Source organism: Lottia gigantea (genome assembly GCF_000327385.1).
Source record: "Lottia gigantea unplaced genomic scaffold LOTGIsca_20, whole genome shotgun sequence".
In the NCBI taxonomy this organism is placed as follows: Eukaryota; Metazoa; Mollusca; class Gastropoda; family Lottiidae; genus Lottia; species Lottia gigantea.
Genome location: NW_008708401.1, coordinates 832358 through 845261, shown reverse-complemented (window position 1 = coordinate 845261; position 12904 = coordinate 832358).

Here is a 12904-nt window from a genome sequence, read left to right as displayed (position 1 = left end):
AAGAGGCAGAAATAATACTGTAGCAAGGATTTCATTGACGGGGTTGGGGGCATCCAACCTTTACAGTTCGAAAATGTTCTTATGTAGGAAGTCAGAGAATACATTTAACATGGTTTTGAAACTGAAAGTAGAATGAATTTTTCATCTTTTTTTATGGCCAGAGAGGGAGATTGCCAAACAATTACCGCTTCAATACGCCACAGATACTATCAACAGCTGCAAAGATTGGTATGGTAACCATACTGTAGTTTCTTCCGGTCACTATAAAGAAAGCTTGTTTGTTATCTAAGAAGTATCCCGTATAGGATCAAGAATTGGTGTGCACGGACTTAAACATCGCTCTTTTATTCTTTTCATTGGGTGGTGGTTCATAAATCATCCAATAATACATTTACTCCCATTCAAGAAGCTCTATATCTATAACAATCCAATCTGCATGTATTGACAGAGCTACAAGATTCAACTGAAAGATTCTATACTGAGTGTCAGTGAGTGATCATGTTTTAAAGATGCCTAAATAAGATTAATCATAACATATTGACGTTTCAATGTTAGAGGAAAAGGAACTGTTTCAAATTGACATTTTACAATACTTTTGATCATGGTCAAACAAAATGTAAAGAGGTTATTTTTTCAAATTCCATCATCAAGGGAACAACCCAAACCAACATTAAGATTTAAATGTAAACGGTAGCAGAGGGTGTGAAGGCCTTGAGGATACCTTTCGGGTACTATTATACCGTAAAGTACAAAAAGCTAAATTTAACTGTTCAGACACTTAAGATCAAAAAGCAATCGAAGATGTAGGCAGATTGATTGGACTAATTGGTTTTCATTTTTCATATCTTTATTCTTTTCACAAAGCTTTTAACCAAATTAAAATGAATTTTTATGTCATGAATTATTTAAACACAAAGGTATTTGTTAATTTTCCTTTATCGTAATTACTAGGTGGGCCGTACGGGTTACATAATAGTCTATGTTGAATTTTGAGCTATGTAGACCTTTAAATAGAGTTGCTCGACACACCAAACTTATTCTTTTGTTGAATGGGTGAAACAACACCTGCATCCGACCCCACAATGAGTAACAATATCACAAAGTCCCACTCAACGTTTGATTGATGATGGTGGAGTGGCTCCACTAGATGAGCGGGGCCCATGGATATTGAAGGTTGGAAGCCCTCCCCAGGAATTTTTTTTTCAACATATGCTCTCTTGCCCTCTGTTTGTCAATATAATTCACTGCAATGGGAGATTTTCAGTCTGTAGGTAATGCTATTTCTGGATTTTGTTCCGTGGAGGGTTACTCTACTGACGGACCTGTTCGTCCCTGATGCCATCCATTATGAGACAAATGGTGTATAATAATAACTGTAGTGAATATTCGACGAGACTAGGGGTATGTTTACCCTTCCCAGATGCTAAATTAACCCCCCGTTAACCTGTCCGTTAGCCCAGGCTCAATAAGAGACTAAAATATAATGCAAATTTAATTTAATTAATTTTCTGTATAGTATCTATATTAATTTTCTGTATAGTATCTATGATATTGTCAAGAAAAGAGTTATGTATATGAAAGAACTATAAATAAGAATAATGAAAACTAATAATTAACTGGACTTTTAATGATCTCAAAGTATATAGACTGAAACCAAGAAATTGGAAAAAATTAAACCATTTTTATTATCTTTTTTCCATTGTTCTATTTCATCCAAAAATCAATTTGGCGTGTAAAGTACTTAACTAAGCCAATAGATCGGTGGGAAAGATTTACAAACCAGTGCACTAAAAGAAGTAAATGAGGCTTTGGTCGATACAGGATACGCAGCCTCATGGGAGTAGCGCTCAATTCAGGTTAACTGAAGAATCGGATACAGCATCTGGATCTGTCGCACTCAATACGGGTTGAACGAGAGGCTGATATGAGCGAAATGTAACTACTATCTCCCATGTCTACGACACAATCCGATTCAGTCAAAAAAATGTAGCAGAATGGACAACTGACTGAACCTGGCGACAATTACAAATTTTTCAGTCGGCAGTCCACGGATTCTTCCGTTGTGACATAAGCTGTTGCCAGAGCATAGAACGGTACATGCAACGTGCTTTAAGAATGGAAGATTGTAGTGCTAAAATGATATTTCTAATGAACGAAAAGGTAAAACCATCTCCTGCTGTAAACTGCAGACAGTTGAATTTTGACATGTCATGAAAGTAGTATGGCGTAAAACGTCTCGGCGGTTTCATTTTGTCAGGTTAGCAAATCTGCATAACTAACCTACCCCAATAATATTCTCTGGGTGAATCTAATTGGTAAAATCATCAGATTTATCAAAGTAATAACATTATGAATGAATAATAGAAGGATTGTCATAATAAACAATACAGGACATCTGAATTCTACTCGCCAACACTCTTACTTCACTCAATTAGTGATTTAAAGGCCTGGGTTAATTCGATCTTGGTCGAGTGGAGGTTTTAGAGATTTTCACACAGTAACACTGTCTTATTTATTGAATACACAAGAGCAATGTTTAATTTGACAATGGCAAGGGTAAAATACAGTCTGTTTTTAGTTATTAATAAGTTCAATTCCTTCAGCAATTAGACTATGTTTCATTATGAAAGTTACAAGCAACATTATGGTAAACCAAACTTCGAGAAGTCATATTTAAGACTAAGTTACCAGCGCTAAAGTTTACGTTTACACACATATCCGCATTTGATGAATTTGATGGCGGCCCAATTTTACGTATTCAAGTGCCGCCTTCTATGCTAAATTGCACTGATGATTCAATTGTGCCTTAACAATCGTACCTATATAAAGGCGTCATTTAACTTCTACAATCATATTTTACTTTGCTGAATTGTATCGAAGGTCCAAAGTTACAACTCAAGAGGGTTCCATTTTGTTGAATTGTGTTACTGATACCAACGCCTTCTACTAATGGTATTGACGCTCAAATTCTACTTGTACAAACGGCCTGTTATATGTTGGTATAACATCTCTGTTCATGTTCCGTTATGTCTGAAGGTTGATCAATGTTGTACTATATATTGTCTGTAAAGGTTATTATTTTGCATAATAAAGGGTTTGGTAGTCTAGGTTTTGGCCTTATAATTTTACATCATCCCTAGCCTCCCATCATCTTGTTACATAGTCTCTCGGTTATTATGAAGGCTGAGTAAGTTTCAAGTCTAATCCGTCACAGATTAACTTCCACCTGGCCCCAGTAATCAGATTGGGTATTACATCTTACATCAAAGATCGTCTTTTCTTGGATAGGATTACACTTTTCATTACCTTATTACTTCTTCTTTCTAATTATTGATCGATACATCTTTAATTCTACTCATACTTAACTCATACTTATCAATCAAGTTAGAGAATTTTCTCTTAAAGATACCTTGTATTTAAAGTTGGGTAGGACCATTACCATGAAATGTGAAATCATCTAAAAGGTAGATACACATTCTATTCCTTCCCAGTGGCGTTTCTATGAATCATTAAGTCGGGATCGAATAGGGGCCACAAAATTATGAAGGGGACTCACAGCAACAGGCATTTAAAAACTCAATGATAAGTGATTAGATAGTGTGTTGGGTGCAAAGCTGGGCAAGCCTAAGTGTTGCTTACTCCCTTTCCCTCCGTAGAAACGAGTTTGAGGCTTTCTTGGTGTAGATGCCTTACGTGTGTGCCTTTTCACCATTCATTTTTTTCCATTTACAGATTGTGTGTAAAACTCATTCCTTCAAAGATATTCCTGAATGAGTTTAAAATAGGAATTTTAAATCAGGGCTATTGTATTTCTTAAGATCTCATTTATGATAAAATATAACAGAGAATACAGAATATTAAATCCATCTTGAAATCTTCATACATCTCAAATCATATTTTGAATTTCTGTTTCAATCCTATCAAACGCTAATGAGAACTAAATCAGTCATAATCAAACGGTAAAGTAATGGTGGTGCATTTATCCAGACCAATTTACTTATATTATTAGGAAAACATGATCTACATGTGTGGCATCTTGATACAACTTTTCTGACTTTTTAGCTTTATTTTGGAGAAACATAGAAGGGAATATTTTGCGTTTGGTGTTATAGAAGATATTTCCTATTAGTGTAATTTATGTCTACCACTTCTATCTTTTGTCTTGCTGATTGGTTCAGATCTGTCAAAATTAATAATCTGAAAAGCTAAATGAAATATTGAAATCAAGTTCACTTTCGTAAATCTTTTTTTCAAACCTATAAAACCATAATTAAAACGAATAACGCATTTTGATTGTTATAAATTTATGCGATGTACTCGTCAAGTAATCGCCAGCTAGGGAAATTTTCATTTGGATAATCCTGTACAAACCTCAAGACCAAATGCCGATGGCAAACTTTTTAAACCAATAAGCTTATCCTGTTGAAAGTTCATGTTCATTAGTACAAGAATATTTCTGTTCTGATATGCGTTATAGTGTTTTAAGATCCTCGATATTTGAATGCAAGTCAGTGCTTAACTTCATTAACTCGGTGATAAAATCTTCATCTATAGTTGATATACTTCCCCATTTGAATAGTTTATTTGCTGCTACCAATGTACTACCAAACTCGTATTTTTGATCTCGATTTCGTTTTGCCTTATTCTCCAAAACTTAACAAAAATATAATCCGGATTTTAATAAATACAGTAATCTGATTGAATAATAAAACTAATTTTTTTTTTTAAATTCTAAAAAATGTAGTGATTGACAACTCGAACATTAAAATCATCTTAAGATTTTGGAAAAGGCTTAAAGAGTAAAAAGTACAAATTGTTTAAAATCCATCCGAAATATTCCAGATTGTATTGAATGTCTTTTGTAAATGTTAACTTGAACAATATAATAAAAATCAATCTCCTTGGCTCTTCAACTTGATACTTTATCACGAATTTCAACACTTGTATTGTTTATAAAGAGGCGATATAGAAAATCATATCAATAAAGCAATATCGAGTTAATTCTTCACATTCCTTCACACACTCCTTGCTTTGTTTTCTAATTTTATCTTCTATCATGTCTTGATAATCGGTTTATAGCTGGATATCATTGCCTCTGACACCGAAAACGGAATTTGGTTCAACGCCTGATATAGCAAACATTTAAACTTAAAAGAGAAAGGAAGCATTTGACTTGTACCCATGAACAGGCTGGCCCAGTACTTGATGTCATTGCCTCTGAGACCGGAAAATAAGTTGGGTCAAAGGCATCGCTGTTATTTGGTATCGCAGCTATTCTTGAAAGCCAGTTTAGTTTCCAGAAAGGAAACAGTTGCCTCGTTCCAATGATAAGACTGAGAGGAGGACAGCTAGCCTTTAAAACCTTTCCTTAAATGTTAGGGCTGGTTACCAAAGCAACTGAATCTAGAAGGGAAATCTATAAGGTTTTGGAAGCTTTAATAATGAACAGCAAGGCCCTGCAAGCTAGTGCATGGTATTAGGTCCATTGAAACCAGAAAGAAGAATTTCTTTCAAGGACAGACGAAATGTTTTTTTCTATTCTTCCTGGTATTCTAATTACCGTCTATGTTTCTTATCGAATACTCAGAATACATGAACTTGTGGTTTTCTGCCCATTAAAATATTACAGTTCAGTTTCTTAATGTCGAGTTTGTGACTGTGAATTTAAAGTCACATGAAGTCCTATTTTTGGCTCTCGTGGTCATACAGTGCTTATTTAAGTTATTAAAGATTATTTCCGGAGTCATCAAAAGTCAGAATCGAATGTGAATGTAAAAATAACAGTAGCTTGCAAATTTAATAAAAATCGACAACTATCGATCTGCATTGAAAGTAAAATGAAAAATTCACATATTAAAGATAAGGATTATGGTAAAGGAAGAAGTGATCAACACCTTTGCGACGTTGTGTCGGCTTTCGCGAAGAACAAAACCGTGAGCGTATTACTGAAATAGTTCACATCTCAAGGGAAGTAACTGTCTTAAATATTGTCTCCGATTTGAGAAATTTGAATGTCATTTAGGTTGCACGTCTTAACGTACAGTGCTAACAGGTATATAATGGTTATATATATATTTATATACCAATGAATTTATTTCATACAATGATTTTGTTACCTTCCAGCATTAAAAAGAACTGTGATTTTTGAGTTAAAAGGTTTCTAAATTTCAATGTCTGAAGTGAAATTTCTTCTTTCTGATTCTCATGAATGAGTTTGGTTTCTTTTCTTGGCAATGAATTCCTTTCAGATCATCGGGTATTCAACCAACTTGTTTTCCAGTAGACGATAAGGAAAATTGACTTAAGTCTTCAGTTTTCATTTTCAAAATATCTTTATTTAGCTCGAATCGAAAAATATGTACTATAAAATCGTTTGGTCAGTAAAATTCCCTGATATGTACAATTTGCTTGAAATTACTTCGGGGGAATAGTGGTGGCCGTTCATCAAAAGGCCATGGTGAATAAGGATGGCCGTTAGTACAAGTTTGACTGTACTAGTAAGCTATTATATTTAATGGACATTGCGGACTTTATAAACATTATACAATTAATGACAATATATACTTTGTAAACTTCTTACATCCAATGACTTGTAAACGTTTTACATCTTATGGCAATGTTCTTAACAAACGTTTTACATCTAACGACATTGTAGGCTACTTAGTAAACGTTTCACATCGTATTTTGAAATTTGTAAACGTTTTGGATTTCTAACGACATCGTACTTTATAAATGTATTCCATATAACGATAATGTACTTTGTAAACGTTTTACATGTAGCGACATTGTACTTTGTAAACGTTTTACATGTAGCGACATTGTACTTGTAAACGTTTTACTTGTAGCGACATTGTACTTTGTAAACGTCCTCCATATAATGATAATGTACTTTGTTAACTTTTTGCATGTAGCGACACTACTTTGTGAACGTTTTACATTTACTGAGATTGTGATGACTTGCAGAATTGACGCTCGACACAGATTCAGATCGATTCTATTTCAAACCAATAAAACAAACAATTGTTTAAAAATTAATGATGAAACAACTTTAATTGTTAGAATGTATTCGTATTTAACTGTATTAGCTAACACCTGGTTTGTCTTACAACCAATTACATTAGCAAGTCTGTCGCTTTTTGTCTTTTTATGTACTGTTCTTTCTATTTTCACCATAGTTTTCCTAAACTTGAATTCTGATTAAAAGAATTAAGAAATTTATCTTGATAACGCCACGATTACATTATTGGATTTTCAGTCTAATTCCAAGAAGGTCTCCAGATGGAACGTGTGTATTATCTAATACAATATAAGTAAATTTGGCGAATTGAGATAAATCGAGACGATAAGTTAAAGGAAGTGATTATCAATTTGATTTTTCACATTCAAATTTTAATTTCTGTAGTAAAAAAGCCGTGATTGATTTTAGAGGCGTGAAATGGATGTGAAGTTAAAGCTTTTTGCGTCTGGTCTGAATGTTGTTAAGAAAATTGTATCATTAATGATTTGTGCTAAGTGTTTTGCAGATCAGTATTACAAAACAACCTCTAAACACCACCGAGCGGCAAAACCTAGAACTATGATTGGTGCAGAAATTGCGACAGAATTACATACAATCAAACCGAATCTCTTATATGTAAGTCCAAAACTATACCGAACAAAGTGTGTCGAAATATACGCCAAAATAAATGCATATCCCCTTTCCTGCCTAAAGGACCTCGCTAATATGAAGTTTGTTCTATGAAACTATGTGCTCAATTTTACAAGCAATGCGTATTAAAGCTCGAATATTTGTAGTGGTTCTCATTTTAAAAGTGTGCTCAATTATATTAGCAATACATATTTAAGCGTGAATATTTACTTCCGGTTGGGTCAATCAGACCATACTCTAGAATCAATCTACACAATGCTCTCTCTACCTGACCTCGGATCAAGGCAAACATTGTGTAGTATTCTCTGCAATGAAAGAAGACCATTAACCTATGGAGCCTGCTCCTATTAAAGATGCATGCATTAATCGAACCATTGTGTTTTCTGTAGTGCCATTATTGAATTAAAAATTACTTTATAAGCGTATAAATTCAATTGCTCTTCAATGTCGTAATGTAGTGCACCGTAATCGTGATGTAAACATACATCTTCGGTACTTGTCGTTAAAATAGATGCATTATTCAATATTTCTAGCTTGTCAGATGTTCTAGTGGAATTGGACTCTTTCGTATCACATAATCTCAAAAAAAATACCTCATCCTTAAAAACTCGAATATATGGCACCGAAACCGAACAAATATTAAGGCCTACAGCAGAACATAACACCGAAAAGATTGGTGAGAACGAACAAGTTTTTACATCAGAAACTATCTGACTTGTCGGTTTTAATATTGATCTCTTAGTTAAGAAGAAAAAATAATAAAAGAAGAACATAATAATGGTTTTATCATAATTAGTCCTATTTATTCCTGACCTTTGGAACTTTTGCTATATTCCCTGGAGGAACTGACCTTCCACTGTTTCTCTCAGAACTGTGTGCTGTGCTAGCGGTACAAATAAACTAAATTGTGTTCGTTACATACTATACCGGCAATTCTCATCGGTGCTGTCGACATGGCCTCTACGCTCTTTTTGAGAAATTTAACGACTTGTAGCAACAGTAATCAATTGAATGGTCGAACATTCCGACAGCTAAGATAGACGACAAAAATACTTTTTTTTGTTAACAGAGTAGTCTAAGCTATTGGCACAAACTTCGATTTTCTACTCACGGGTGCGCTCACGTTGACTAAATCAAGCGATTTGATTTTCAGAGATTACTAGTCGCAGTCATCGAAAATCCATGAACTTTCAGATTCGCACTTTTATCACATATTTAATACCTAAGGCCACCTACTAAGATGTACTCGTTTTTTACGCATGTTAAAACCAGCTCTCTAGTGATGTGGGCGATTTTTTCCTCGAAGTCAAATAAATAGTTGCGTGAAGCATTTTTATGTCATATTTTTTTCGTCTCGTGTTTCCTATCTAAACATATCGCCCATAGAAGATTTTGCTTGGAGAAAAAATGGCACAACGTCTACATGAAAAGACGCCCACCTACTGGAACAGTGGTTGGTCGTGAGGAGGCTTAGGTGGATTTCTGCAAGCTACTGTTCTAAGGTTAGACGACAATATACATCCCCTAGCTATGGCTACCATGCGACCTTGTTACATTCCACGAGTTACAGGAGTGATATCTGTTGTGTAATACGCAATAATCGTGCAGGCTGCACAGATCTTGATACAGTTTACTACACACTATCGACAGAATTTACATAACAAAGTATGGATACAAAAAACATAACGATGCATTCAAATTATTCGACAAGAGTTCAGTTCGTTCGCTATTATCAGAAACATATAGCCATCATGCAAATGAGAACTTATCTCATGTTATAAAGATATCTCAAGGGTGGGAAAATATTAAATCTATTTTAACAAATACTCACTAAATAGAAAATAATTTAATATACAGGATTATAATATCTAAAAAAAAAGAAAAAAAAAAAGAGCTGCAAAAAAATAATTTATATGCGACATCAAGATGTGGACATGCGAAGATGTGGGCTGGATACTACTGCACACCATTTCAGATAAAGACAAAATTTATGTATGTCCTCGCGTAATTAGGTTATATAATGGTTACAGCACTAAAACTATTATCAAAAACAAAGCCATTATGCAAATGAGAACTGTTTCCCTTTTAACATATACAAAGGTGCGAAAGGAATTAAATCTATTTTAACCAATATTCTCTAAATACAGAATAATTAAAGTTATAACTGAAATGTGTGAAACATTTCGTGGTGAGAATCCCAATTGCGCAATATTTCATGTAGGATGAGACCCTAAAGTAGGCCCTGTACATCACCAGGAAGCTAGTTTTCATCATGTTTTCTTTAGCTTTCCTTTTAGGTCTTCCATTGTTCCTTCCTATTCAGATATTTTAACCAATCATAACCAACGACTACTATTAGATTACCATCCAGTAACCATCAGCCTAGCGACAGAGTAACCCAGTAACGCATGTCACACCACCGAGTTTGACCGCCATGTCATTCGACCCGACCAAATCTGAAGAGGACTCAACTACTAAACCACCTAATTCATGTATATTCAACTACTAACTACAACACCTACCGACAACAACTTGGAAGCTAGTGAACGGCATTTTAGATGAAGTCATTAAAGCTAACGTGTAAAACAAAGCGATGTTATAAAAAAATACTACATCAATTCGTAACCTGAAAAATATCGATGTGGAATTCCAGTAACACGATGCTTTAAGCGAGATTTGACCCCCGAAGGAGCCCTGTGCGTCAACAAGATGTGGTCTAGAAATCATGCACACAATTTCAGATAAAGACAAACAACCTAGAGCCAACGTGTAAAATGATTTTATAAGACAGACTATATCATTTGTAACCTGAAAATTTCGATGTGGAATTTCAATTGCGAGTCCTGTGCGATACCAAGATGTGGTCAAGAAGCTCGTGCTCGTAATTTCAGATAAAGACAAAACGACTTAAAGCTAACGTGTAAAACAAAGCGATGCTATAAGAAATTCTGTATCAATTTGTAGCGGAAATCAATGGGTTATAAGAGAAAATTGAACGGAAAGTGAGTTAATTGATAATATGGACAATTCTAATGATTAAATTGGTGATTTGATTTGGTGGGAATTCTATTAGTATTAGTAGAAACTATTATTACCAACTGTCAAGCTGTGGTAGCAGTTAGTAGAATTAATAATATTACAGTAATACAAATTAAATAGCACTGGTTAAATCAACTAAGTTAGATTGGATACTTCATTATCTGTACTGGATACCAGCTTCAGCGAAACCCCTGTTTTCAGCAAATTAGACCCGCATCAAGAGGCTATAGCGTTCGCGCTTGTGGTCACATTTTTGTGAGGCAGACAGGGAGGTCTTGTTTTCAACAAAATGGACCAGTATCAAGGGGATATGGAGTTTGCCTTTCGTCCACATTTTAGCGAATACTATTATTTGATGCTGTTTCAAACCAGGAACTCTTTGCTCTTGGTTTCAAACTTGAAAAAATAAGGCTACATTTATGCAGGTTGTGTGACGAAAGCCAAGAACAAAGGAAGATAAGAGTTGTCGATTAACAAAAGTTAATGAATAAAACCATTGCCATCAACAGCTGATCTGATTTAATGCAATAGACAAGAGAATAACAGGATATCCCCCTGATATTCACTCACTCTATTTCCGCTAGATATATAACTAGCAGAGTGATATGTAATAAAAATTAAACACTGGGATTATAGGACCAGTTATTTGTAATTGATGGTGGAATAGCTTGATAGAACCATTTCCAGAAATAAGGTAACTTGTCTGATCATAGAATCGTCGAATTGGACCCTGTCCAGAAACTATATTAAAGGGTCAGTTATTTGTAATTGATTATGAAATAGCCTTATAAAACCGCCATCGAGTCCGTCCGCCATAATACACATACAAGCGACCAGGAGGTCCCAAAGGGTTTGGCCCGCAAACTTTTACATTTTTATCATTTTACACAGTGAAAGAATAGCCCGAGAATAGGGTGCCATATCTACATATTATCTGTAACAAGGAAGTCGTCATATTATATATAATAGACTGTTTGATTGTGAGGTTGTTCATCGTTGAGAGTACGAGTCCCTGAATTCAAGATCTTCAACAGTCCCTGAATTCAAGATCTTCAACAGTCCCTGAATTCAAGATCTTCAACAGTCCCTGAATTCAAGATCTTCAACAGTCCCTGAATTCAAGATCTTCAACAGTCCCTGAATTCAAGATCTTCGGCAGTCCCTGAATTCAAGATCTTCAACAGTCCCTGAATTCAAGATCTTCGGCAGTCCCTGAATTCAAGATCTTCGACAGTCCCTGAATTCAAGATCTTCAACAGTCCCTGAATTCAAGATCTTCGGCAGTCCCTGAATTCAAGATCTTCGGCAGTCCCTGAATTCAAGATCTTCGGCAGTCCCTGAATTCAAGATCTTCAACAGTCCCTGAATTCAAGATCTTCAACAGTCCCTGAATTCAAGATCTTCAACAGTCCCTGAATTCAAGATCTTCAACAGTCCCTGAATTCAAGATCTTCGGCATTTTATTATTTAAATATCTAATAAGAAGTGTGTATTACAACATGTTATTTTCCAAACAACAATCCATAAGTCAAAGGCCTCGATTTGACATGTCTGTAACAAAAAAGTCGTCAAATTCGAAACAGAAACAATGGGCATGCAATGAATGCAGTTTTTTCTGTATCTGATTTGGCCACCTACCTCCAAACGTTACCTACCTCCCCAGAAAAATATGTAGGAGAGGCTATGTTAGAAAAATATTGACGAGGGAGTGGGGAAAAGCAACTTACACCAACTGGCCCCGACTCATCTAGTTGAGCCACTAAGCTGCCCAACCCCTAGTTTGCCAATTTATCAAACGAGAGTCCAGTGCCAATTGCCAAACAATAATTATCACACTTTGTGTGTTATTTAGTTCATGAATGGTCGTTATTAAAGTGTTTGTAAGAGATTATAATGAAATTGTTATTGTATCAAGCGTATTAAATAAAACATTCAGTGTTAAGTTGATTATTTCCATGAGTGAGCCGGGTAATAAGGGTCATAATGGAAAGCTAATGAGTAACTTCTACATATTATACATGCTGTCTTGTAATCGTTCATTCGAGCTGAAACTTAATCTCAAGGTTTCACAATTAAATACATCGTCCAAGGCAAATATAAGAGTTCGTTTTATCGCAGATTTTTTCATTGGACTTTTTGAGAAATTAATTCTTTTTGAAGAGATTATATACTTTAAACAGCGTATGAAAATGCTATTTTATACCGATACTCTGTCCG